General features: G+C 39.9%; 1 pseudogene; it reads left to right on the top strand.

Annotated features, from left to right (window-relative positions):
* Positions 1 to 615: 615 nt before the first annotated feature.
* LOC113038976 (collagen alpha-1(XXVII) chain A-like) overlaps positions 616 to 10,383 on the top strand; it is a 51,389-nt pseudogene continuing 41,621 nt past the window's right edge.

Genomic DNA, 10,383 nt, shown 5'->3' with positions numbered 1-10,383 from the left:
TATTTCCGCTGTGTCACAAAATTAATTGATTATGGAATGATTTTTCAAGTGTTTTTTTAATTGCAGCTCTACAGAAGAAAATATCATTATCCAGCTCAGTGTCAGTTTAGTGAAATAAATAATATGGATTTAAGGACACTATTAATCATCTTTAAGGCAATAGGGAATAAAAACATGACATCAACATCCTTCCAGTTGACTGATTACATTAGGAATATACTTTAGGCATTTGACTTTCTTTCACTGTATGTGTATAGAGTTTTTGTCAAATTAAGGCGGAAATCCAGAATAAGCACCTGAATTAAAAAAAATATGTATTGAAATTGATTGACAGATGCAAATTGATAAAGTGTAATACAACAATTTAAGGTGCATTTCAGACTTTCCATTAGTATGAGAGAAAAAAAACCTTCATGAAAAACCAGTGCATGAAAAAAAAAAGTTTGTGCTTGCTACTGCTTTGCCTGAACCAATAAAGCAATTCTGAAATACAGAACATGAACATTTTGCAACCTGGAACAAGACGGTCCAGAGTTAATTCTGTCTTAAAATTGACCTAGGGTTAACATCTTGAAGTGTGAAAAGCCCATTGGTAGCCTAACCTTGGCAGGAGCTGAAGTGTCCCGGTGTGCCGTCCCACAAGGGGCGTTATGTACGGCGCCCGTGAAACCCGACACCCGGCGCTCGCCACAGCTGCTCTCCAAACTGCTATTTAAAAAAGGAAAAAGGATGAAACTTCCACTCCTGACTCCTCAAACCCCCCAAGCACCAAACATCCAGTAGCTGCTGTAACCGTTGCCAACCCGGCATAAATGCCTACAGCACCCGGGCAGGACCGGACAGAATCGCCCGCGGATTATTCCCGTCGCTCCACGGGAGGGATTTATGGTGGTGTCGCGCAGCAGACCGGTGGGAGATCGCGCTCATTCCGCACCACGGTTTATCCGATGCATGAGACGACAGCTCGCGCTCTCGGGCAGCGACGCGGTCACGCAGATTAACGGATCAGGATTTTGACTGCCGGGACAAATGAATACAAATGAATTTAGCGACCCGAAGGAGAGTCCGCAGAACCTCTCGTCTGGTGGCAAAGTAAGTTTCAGTTTTACCGCATATCAGGAACACAAGGGTCACGCAGGTCGGCCACCTCCGTTCGCCGGTAACACCGGGGACAAAGAGCGCTTGGTGGCTTGGCTGTTTGCGCAGGGCGCGCTGGTTTGTGTGTGTTGGTGCCGGGTGAATGGGCGCTTGTTCGTGCGCGCCGCTCTACCTGTGTAGCTTGGCCAGAGTTCAGAACTGAACAGAAACAGATCTTTAACTGAAAGAGTCCAGGTGTACCAGCAGAGACGTGCAAGAGCCAGCTCTTTACCATCGTTATGCGCAGGCGGTGTAGGTTTCTGGAGAGGTGCAAGAACCCCAAGGTCAGTTTAACATAAAGCTTTTGCGCCCAGGCATAGAGCATATGGTCATGACTGTCTGTGGATCGGGTCTTTGGGTTCATTTCTAACTTTAGTGTGGAGCCTTTTACAAAAGACGTGTTGTCGCTGTTTCTTTCTTTTTTTCTTTTTTCTTTCTTTCTTTCTTTCTTTCTTTCTTTTTTTAGGAAATAGGGATGGCAATTGTCCCAACTCTTATGAACGATTCAGGTTCCTTTATGATTCCATTTCATTTTTAATGCATCTGAGAAATAGATTGAATTACTGTTATATTATATGTTATTTTTCATTTTAGTGTTGCAAACGTATTTTTTTTTTACTATATACTGACATAACCTACCTGATAACATTAAATTCATTTAAAAACATCAGCAAGTTCAACAAAATGTATAACGTTTTTGTTTGTGTTGTCTGTAGCCTTTTAACAAGCGGTCCGGGTTTGGTTCATTACGAGTCCAACAGTTATGTATTTAATTCAGTGACCGCTTTAATAGATCCAAGTGTTTTGATTCACTTAAATGAACCGACTCATAGCCTGTGAATCGTTGAATCGGACTAAACTGGTTGCACTGTTGATTCAGAATCGGTGTAGCGGCAGAGTGCGGGGAAATGTGTCAAGAGGACATCATTCGTTCCTGTGTTTTTAGCACTAGAAACGCGCTCTAGGTTCTTGACTGTTGAGTATTTGAGGCGCTCGTGGAAACATGGAATTCTTGGACGGTTTTTTGGACACCTCGGTTCCAAATAGGCTCACTGTGCTTGTGTGTGTGTACTTGTGTATTTGCCACTGAGCATCACAGTGCAAACCGCGCCGTAACGCTAAACAAACAAGACTTCCGTTCCTCACACCCACAACCGTGGACGCGTTACAAATGAATGAATGAACGTGTTCAGGTCTTAGAATAGCTGACAGGACAGCTAGATGCAATGAAACGTAAACAGAGAATCCAATGGGGGTTTCCAGGAACGTCCCCAGTTGTAATGTTCCAGGAAAGTTTTATCCGACGTTCTATAATAGAACGTTCGCGAGTAGATTTGAGATTAATGGAACCTAAGGTTTCTAAGAAATCAGCAAATGTTTAATCAAGTAAAAAAAATACTCTATAGAGGTTATACATATTAACCCTGCTAGTACTGAAGAGTTTAAATTTGCTGGTATTTATACCATTTTGACTACCGTTATACAACATATTTTATGATATCTTAACAAATGCATTGCACGAATCTGGTGCAGAAAAGCTAGAAAAAGTCTGTTTAAGTGAACGAATAAATGAAAAACGAAACTAGTGGAAAAGGCCAAGAGTCAGTCTTGGACATGAAGCACTTGAACAACTTCCAGCAATCTTGAATATGAAACAGAAATTGTAGTGTGGTGATGCTATTCAGTTATAAACACAATATCCTATATGTTTTCCATAAAACGTTGTTTTATCATGAAGTTGTGCCATACTTCCGCTCAAAGATCTAGTCCTGAAGTGCGCAGTGATACACACAGGAGCTGGTGGACAGGTGTTTCGTGTCATAGCTGTGTGAGTCGGGTATTTTTGCAAAGCTGAAACGCTAAATAAACCAATCAACTATCCGTTTCATAATTATTTGTACAGTTCCTCTGCTTTAGTGCATCTTCCGCGGTCTCTTCTGCGCTCTCTACCGCTGGTCGTGTGTTTTCTGCCGGCGCTCATCGCTCCTGTGAGCGGCCTGTAACCGGATCCCTTGCGCTTCCTTCACTGTCCGCCAGGGTGCGCCCTACATTGCACTAACTCACGACCAGACATGAATATATACTGTATAATTATTTAGGAGCATCTGTGTGAGAGATATGTTCTTGTTTCTTATATATCCACAAATACTATTTTAACACAAACTTGTACTTTGCATCTAAATGTCCAGAGAAAAATCCAGAGAGAAGGTGTTGCAGAGCGGGGGTCAGGTTCTTCCTCATCAATGTCTATCACTGTGTGCCGAACGGAAGGAATTTTCCACTCCCCTATTACTGAAGCAAGTGAGAGAAAGAGAAGGGTTGTTGTATGCAAGGATGGGGCTTTTTTCAGTCGTCTGTGTACATAGTGTGTGTTAGTGTGTGTGTGAGTTTACACATTTGTGTATATGTGGTTGCTACCATTGAGAGAATTCCACTTACTAAATAACTTTTTTAGGCCTGGAAGTGGGAAGCACCAGAGCTAAATTTACTATTAACAAGAAATACACTTTTACTTTCATGCAATAGACTTCTAATAATATGATATCATAATCTTACATAATTATAATGAGTATTTATTTTTATTTGATTGTTTTTTTTCAATTGGCAACATCTCCCAGTAGAGTTTACTGACTGACATTAATGGTAGCTTGTTAATGTAAAAAGATAATTGCAAAGTTTATCTCCCAATTCTGACTTTTCCCCCTCACAATTCTGAGTTCATATGTTAACATTCTGACTTTTTTTTCTTGCTGTTCTGTTTATTGCTTAAAGTTCTGGGTTTTTCTTCTCAAAATATTTATTTTCCCCTTAAAGTTGCAAGAAATACAGTCAGAATTGTGAGATTTAAACTCCCAGTTTTGACTTTTTCTCTTTCCAAATTAATGAAAAAGTTCAGAATTTTGAGATATAAATTCAGAATTTTGTGAACTAAAAGTCAGAATTGAAATGAGATAAACTTTTCCAATAACTTTTTTATATTTTTATCACACGGCAGAAAAAGGCTTCTGTAAGCTAGTCCCTCAAACAATACACATGTATTCGCTTCCTCTTCTAAATCTGCTTTGGCTATTGGGTAATAACTTGAGTTATTGGATATTTTAGGACACTGAGGGATGTAAATATGTCAGTTTTCTCATGCAGGTTTTCATACAACATTTCCTACAAAAAGCACAGTGTTCATGAGACTCAAGAGATGCTTGACACATACGTGAGTCATTTTCTGCAGCACACACACAATAGAAAGAGCACACTGAGCTGCGACACACACCGATTCTCACTCGTCTGTTTGTGGTGGCTTACTAACTGTGAGGTCAGACTGGCTGGTGTTTCTGGCGTTCTGATTGGCTGAGATTCTCTGCGGCGAGATGTTTCACCTCCTGACTCGGGTACGGGATCCTGGGGGAGTCTAGGACTGCGTGTGTATGTGATAGATAAAAGAGTGTGTGTTTTGTGGTCAGCAGGTAATGTTAAAAGCAGCTGTCTCAGTCACACAGATATGTCCGCAGACACGGTGGGGGTTTAGCGCGCCGTCTATCCTGCCAATCATAATTGAAATCCTTCCCCTGCGAGTCACTTCCTCTTTCATGCGCCTGTGAAATCTGAGGTTAGGGTTCAAAGGTCAAAGTCCATCAGGGTCAGTCTGGCAAAAAACTACATCTGAGGTTCCTTTGTGGTACCGTCACGCATAAAATGTAGAAGTTGTGTTTGTTACGGTAAACCGATATTAGGCGTTTTTTAACAGCCAGCATAAGATATTTGTGTAAATTATTTTATAGATTACCTTTGATTTCATCTGACACTCACTTAAAGTGTAAAAAATGTATTTCAGCACATATCAAAATATTTTTTTGTATTGCAAACCAGCCATAAGTTTGGAATAATTAACGTTTTTTTAATTCTCTTCTTCTCACGAAAGCTGCCTTTATTTGTTAAAAAATACAGTAAAAATAAGCAAAATTGTGAATTATTTTTATCTTTTAAAATAACAGCTTTCTATTTGAATATATTTTAAAATGTAATTTATTCCCATGATGCAAATGTATTTATTCAGCATCATTCCTCCAGTCTTCAGTGTCACATGACCCTTCAGAAATCCTTCAGATATGATGATTTACTGATCAACAAACATTTCTGATTATTATCAAAGTTGAAAAGAGTTGTGCTGCTTGATTATTTTCAGGCTTTTCAAGTTCAAAATAATTGCATTTATTTGAAATAGAAAACTTTTGCAATATAAACATCTTTACAGTCACTTCTAATTATTTAATGCATATTTGCTGAATAGAATTTACATTTTTTAATGGTAGGGTGGCTAGATTCACTGTAGCATCTAAAATGATTGATTTAAATTTTTCGTGTTTTACTATGATTGACTATTTATCGACTACAACATGAAAATAATCAGTATTGGCCAGAATGTTAATGTTGATGCATCACAAAGATGATTTTGTAAAATGCTGAACTGTGGGAAATTCATTTTAGTTTGTTCACAATGTGTAATCGCAACCAAGCTCTGTTCTGAATGTATACACTCGTGTGCACATTTTCCAAAAGAAAGTAAAGAAACACGCAGCACAATTGCTTCATTGACTATAAACATGGAAATACATTTAACTGGCCGGCATCATCCATCGGTTTGATGGTTCGCTCCACTCGCTCCGGAAAGATGGCGCTGCCAGTAAAATTTTCCACTTGTTTGGGTTGAGGCCAGTGCAAGAAGCCTGAAATGTGTACCTCCATTGTAATGATGATGTTTTGACAAGTGGCTTCTGTTATGTAAAGGTCTGATTCAACATTTAACTCTGCTAGCCGCAAAAATCGTGGAAATTCAAATGAGTAACTTTGCCTTTCTCTGTGTGTCCCTAGGAGAGCTCTTCTTCTGTGTATTCTACTTTACTGTACTTCTTTTGGATTCAGCCAAGTACTCTCTGAAGGTAAGATGTGAAACAAAAATGAGTTCTGTCTTTATGAAAATGCAACATTTGTTTGCGTATGTGTGATTGCCAATGGAAAGGGTAGATTTTTGAGGCCACTGAATTATTGCACAGTAATAAAGTTTCATGTTCTTGCAATTTCTGCTAAGTTTGGAAAGTTTTACAACATTAAACTTTAAACCTTGAGTCATGAAACTCAAACACCCTCCCTCACATATGTATGAGTTTCCATACCTGACTTTAAAATGTTCTCCTGCCAAATGTGAGTTCCAAGCACTTTTTCTTCAGTAAAACATGTTCTATAACCCCTTGTGTGTGTGTGTGTGTGTGTGTGTGTGTGTGTGTGTGCATGTCTGTTTTATAGGAAAAAAATGACATCATGTTCCCACTTGAATGCTGATTCATGCTTATCTCTAGACAGTAACACACATATGAAAAGGCCTGGGAATAAAATTATGATAAATGTACTAAATCAAACCAAAGATCACAGGCATTAAGATCCTGTGATAAGCATTAAGGGTTTGCCTAATAAATATGCTGAATATGTGCTTTTTTTTTATTTTTTGAGCTAGTCACTTTAGCTATAAATGCCATGTGACTAATTACACCAACATATTATGTTATGACAGCACTGATTAGCTGATGACAGCACAGTAACATGCACCACTGATAGTCCTTCACGGTTTTGCTGACTGTTGATTCATGATACTGATGTGAAACACACGTTCATTTACGCAATCAGATGCATTATTCAGACAGTGTTCTATTGTGTGAATGAAGTAGTTTCTGCTGCTGTTCTCATACTCTTGGCTCAGTCCTGGCTTCGTGAAGCCAAACGCTGACCCAAGTGAAACACGCATACACAAGTTCACTGTGATAAGTTCATCAATTTTCCTTGTCATTAGCCAGTTTTTAGCATTAGAGTTCTGGCATCAGACATGCAGCTGTTAACTCATTTCTTCATTTTAGGAAGTTTTCCCGCTGGAATTTAACACACATGGCACAAAACTGAATTAGCATATTAAAATGATGTAATGCGGAGTCATGGATCTCCTCAAGATGCCATGAAATCAAACTGAAAGTTTTATGGTTTTAATGTGTTCATTTGTGTTAGTCATCTAAATTATGTGTGTGTGTAATTTCCTACCACAAATATTTCAAAACGTAATATTTGATTTGTAATATGCAACTTTAATTTTGCATATTAACTTTAATAAAACTTTAAAATGATGTTAACTCAATTTAAAAAATTGGTTTTGTGGTCCAGGGTCACATATGTGTGTGTGTTTATATATTATGTATATCAGGGTTCCTCAAATCTTGTCCTGGAGGCCAAATTCGCTGCAGACTTTAGTTTCCACTCTGATCAAACTCATAATATACATACTTTTTTATTTTATATTTTACTTTTCATTAATAAAATTGATATACGTCCTAATGTGAAAGTGTATATGTGTTTATTAAGGTGTCTTCTGCTTTGTGCTGCAGATGTGGACGTGTTGCAGCGGTTGGCTCTGCGTGCTGAGCTCGGTTCTCGCACCGTTCCCGCTGGCGTCATCTCCCTCCACTCTGGAGTCATCCTCACGACACGGGCACGAGTTACCACAGCGACACGCTCCGTGTTCCCTCCAGAACTCTTGTGGAACTGCACTATCGTCCTGAGCATACGGTCTCACCGATTAAACTCAGCATTTCTCTTCTCCGTCCTATCCGGGAAACGGATTCAGCTCGGGCTGGAAATTTCGCCTGGCAAGCTCACGCTTCACACCGGCCCCGGGAATGCCGCGGTCTTCCCGTACAACCTCCACGACGGGCGCTGGCATCATCTAGCCTTCGTTTTAAACGGCCAATCAGTGACCCTACACTCTCCCTGCTCAGAGAGCGATGGGGGAGTTACGCAGAAACTCCCCGTACTTCCTGAACGCCTGAACCCTCGCGGGACCTTCCGCTTGGGAGGCACCAGCGCTTTGCTTCCGGGTGCGGTACCTTTCGAAGGTGCAGTTTGCCAGTTTGATGTGGTGCCCTCGGCACAAGCGCAGCAGAACTACTGCAGCGCCATCCGCAGGCAGTGCAGAGAAAATGACACCTACAGGCCAGCGCCTCCCGCTCTACTTCCCCTCCCGTCCCGACACGCCCCACCACTATTGACCCACACGTTACCACCTAATCGCACTTTCACGTTCACTCCCACTCCTACTAATTTCCTTTGGACATCCATAAATGGCGCACGAGGGTCTTCTGCAGTGAGAACGAGCGACGGTGTACGAGCTAAACCCATGTCTACCACACCTCCACCCCTTTCCTTGATTCAAACAGGACTTGAAGCTCCTTTATCTTGGGGATATTTAAATTCTGTCTCCCCCAAACCTACTCTCAGGACACCCAAAATCCCCAAGCCGACTGCCTCAAAGCCAGGAGCGGCCAGGCTTACCCCTACTAAACCAGCTGGATCCAAACCCACTCCAGGAAAAACGTCTCCAAAGCTGAGTGCAACTAAGCCTTCCGGACCAAAGCCCACAATTGCTCGAACTACTTCTTCCAAATCTGGAAGTTCAAAAAAAACTGGTCCCAAACCTACACCACCAAAACCTTCCAAATCAGCAGCTGTAAAACCCACAGTAAAGAAACCAACCCTTGCGCCAAAGCCCACCAAGATCAACCCAACGAAGAACACTTCTGTTGGTGCTCAACCTGTCAATCCTAAAAAGAAACATAATGGCATTCTCAAACCGTTATCTGACCCAGAACCGACCGCCCCCAAAAGACCGTCGCCAACCAAGAAAAAGCCACTCCAGCCCAAAACCAGCACCCAGCGCTCACCCCAAACCACACTCCCAACCCCAAAATCCACCACCGCCCCAAACCCTACACCCAAAAAAATCCTTCCGACACCCAAATCCACTCCGTTCACCACCACCGCACCAAACAAACCACCAAAAACTCTGGAAACCCCCAAAGTAATTCTTGACAGGCCAAAAATACCTATCACTCCAAGCACTCCATGGTTCGCTGTCCAATCTGTTACTCTCCCGGCTTTCAACGATTTCCAGAGCTTTGAGGTGGAGCCCACATACTTTTCACTTCTGGTTGGACCGCCGGGACAAAAAGGAGATCCCGGGAAAATGGTGAGAGAGCTGCATTGTTTGTATCTGTTTGTGTTCGATTAATTTGAGTTTGTTGCTAAAAATGTGCACATGAGTAGAAATAAATAGTCATGCCACACATATTGACACATATACTGTACATAAATGTAAAGGAAATATTTTTGGCAATATCCAACTCAGTTAAACGTGGAGCAAGATTCTTGACCAATGAAATTTCTTTGTGGGCGGGACTATTTCGCATGGTACCATACAAATTAAATCCAGCAGACTGACTAAATTTCCCATGGTTTCCTAATGGTTTCCCTAAAGTTTAGCTGGTTGTCATCATCAGGATAAAAAAATCTGTTTAACATGGGAGAGATAGTTTTATCACTTCTCATGCTTAGTTAAGACGTTTTTAAAGGGACCATGTGCATATTGATTAATGAGGTACAGTAAAAACTATATATACACTGTCATTCAAAAGTTTGGGATAAATAAGATATTTTAAAATGTTTTATAAAGTGCTCACCAAGACTGCATTTATATAATCATAAATGCAATAAATAATGTGAAATATTATTTTATTTCAAAATAGATGTTGTTTATTTGAAAATATTTTCAAAGGTAATTTATTTCTGTGATCAAACCTGAATTTTCAGCATCATTACTCCAGTAAGTTAATTTCTTTCAGGATTGAATACAAAGAAAAACCTTTGAAGAAAAAGCTTTTGTGACTTTATATACATCTTTATATATATATATATATATATATATATATATATATATATATATATATATATAAAAATCTTCCTGACCCCAGTGTATGTTGGTTGCAGAACAGTTCATAAACCTTTCCTTTCAAGTACAAATGCAAATGTTTAATTAATTATACATTCTTTTGTAATTGTCTGGAAAAGCACAAACATCACATACTAAACAAGAAATACTTTTATGCTGGTAAAAATATAATGTTATGATTATATAAATTATATATGTTTCCAGGTGGATCAAATGCTCCTTAAAGGATATAAACAGCTCAATATTGCTTTTATTTTTGTGTCGTTGTGATTAATTTTGGGTCAAAAGTGTACTGGTAATGCCTGTATAGTTTGCAAGTGACTTCATCGTTCTCTCATGTTAGTGTTTTCTTGAAAGCCGTTGACCGAAGTGCTTTTAAAGCTGGGTCAAAGGTCAGGGGAAGTAGTGAACATTTTATCAGTCGTCCA

Source organism: Carassius auratus, chromosome 21 (genome assembly GCF_003368295.1).
Source record: "Carassius auratus strain Wakin chromosome 21, ASM336829v1, whole genome shotgun sequence".
NCBI classification, from domain to species: Eukaryota; Metazoa; Chordata; class Actinopteri; order Cypriniformes; family Cyprinidae; genus Carassius; species Carassius auratus.
Note: the sequence above shows the minus strand (reverse complement) of the source record. Positions and strands in the feature narration are given on the sequence as shown.